This window comes from Myotis brandtii, unplaced genomic scaffold (assembly GCF_000412655.1).
Source record: "Myotis brandtii unplaced genomic scaffold, ASM41265v1 scaffold1077, whole genome shotgun sequence".
NCBI lineage: Eukaryota > Metazoa > Chordata > Mammalia > Chiroptera > Vespertilionidae > Myotis > Myotis brandtii.
Window position 1 is genome coordinate 890,959 of NW_005353666.1, and position 1,844 is coordinate 892,802.

The following is a 1,844-nucleotide window of genomic DNA, read 5'->3' on the forward strand; positions in this document are numbered from 1 at the left end:
CGTGGGCTCCACATGCGCCCGGTGAGCAGGCCCCAGCACCGGTCCCCATTTCAGCCAGATTCGGGGGGACGGCCCGACGTTCCCACACGCGCTGCTTCACCAGGTCGCCTGTCCGCACACGGGCCCAGGGCAAAGCCAGTGGCCGGAGGAAAGGGACTGGCGCCCGACTCTGGACTGACGGGGCACACACTGCCTGCCACGGGGTCAGGAGGTCGTGGATCACGTGGCCACGCCCACCACGGGGTCAGGAAGAGCCTGGATCACACGGCCACACCCACCACGCGGTCAGGAAGGTCGTGGACCACGTGGCCACGCCCACCACGGGGTCAGGAAGGTGGTGGATCACACGGCCACGCCCACCACGAGGTCAGGAAGGTCGTGGATCGCATGGCCACGCCCACCACGGGGTCAGGAAGGTGGTGGATCACACGGCCACGCCCACCACGAGGTCAGGAAGGTCGTGGATCGCATGGCCACGCCCACCACGGGGTCAGGAAGGTGGTGGATCACACGGCCACGCCCACCACGAGGTCAGGAAGGTCGTGGATCGCATGGCCACGCCCACCACGGGGTCAGGAAGGGGATCACATGGCCACGCCCACCACAGGGTCAGGTCGTGGATCGCATGGCCACCCCCACCACGGGGTCAGGTCGTGGATCACACGGCCACGCCCACCACGCGGTCAGGAAGGTGGTGGATATGGGGGAGCAGCATGAACAGCTGTCACACGCTTAACAAACATCAGCTGTTACTGTTCAGAAAGCCCTGCTGCTGACCACGCTCTGACCGGAGCGGAGAAGGAGGACCACTGGACAGTCATGGGACACAGATGCTGTAAATAGTGTCTTTGTCTTCAAATCTGAAGGAAAGTCAAGATGACGTTTTTGTTTCTCTCTGTGATGTTTTTTGGCCGCCAACTGTGTCCTGTGGGTAACACTTCGCAGAGGCTCGGGCCGATCCACTCCAGGAACAAGACCTGAGGGCGAGCGTGGCTCCATAGACCCGGCCTTGAGCTGCATTCGCTGGCTGTTGAAGACCGGCCACCACGCTTGGTACCGATCGGTCGGAGCTGGTTCGCTTCCTTTTGCACCGCGTCGTCGCCTGGCAACAGCCTGTGCTGACGTTTGAATTCCCGCTGGTGGTAGCACGATTGGGTTCGTGGTCACCTGGGCCTCGTCCCGCAGTGAGTTTCACCTGCCCCCGAGCAGCTGCCAAGCGTGGGCAGGACCAGATGTGTTCAGTGATCATTTCACCAGTCAGTGCCATCGACCCCTATGCCCCTCTGGTCTGGGTCATTTGTCACAGAAAACCCAGTTAGTTTCCCCCATAAATGAAGTTGATGAGTCGGCAAAAATGCAGCGTTGTCCAGAACTGAGGTGAACATCGGGGGCGAGAAGAGGGTCTCCTAGGTGAAGAGCAGAGAGGAAAGGAGAGATGACGAATGGGACGGCCAGAGGAGGGTCCATGGTGAGGCCCACAGTGAAGGTGCTGGGGGAGCACCCTCCCGGCAGCCGAAGATGCTGACCAGACCCCAGCCTCCCGTCCACGCATCTCCACGCGTGCAGTCTAACATGCCAGAAGCCGGTCCATCCTTGCTGCTTGACACAGTTGCTGCAGGGAAGAAACATCTGCACAGCGTATGTTTCAAGGCACCTGGTGTATATGGCACACTGTTCTTCATATGTTTGCTCCCCTTCTTGGCGATATGTGTTTTAACCAAGGTCACCTCTCCGAGAAAGGTTGTTTCCCCAGGTAGGGATTTTTCCCTGAAGTTAGGGAGGGAATAAAACCCCTTAACTAAGTGCCAGGCGGGTAGTTAATCACTTTAACTACGAACAATCAC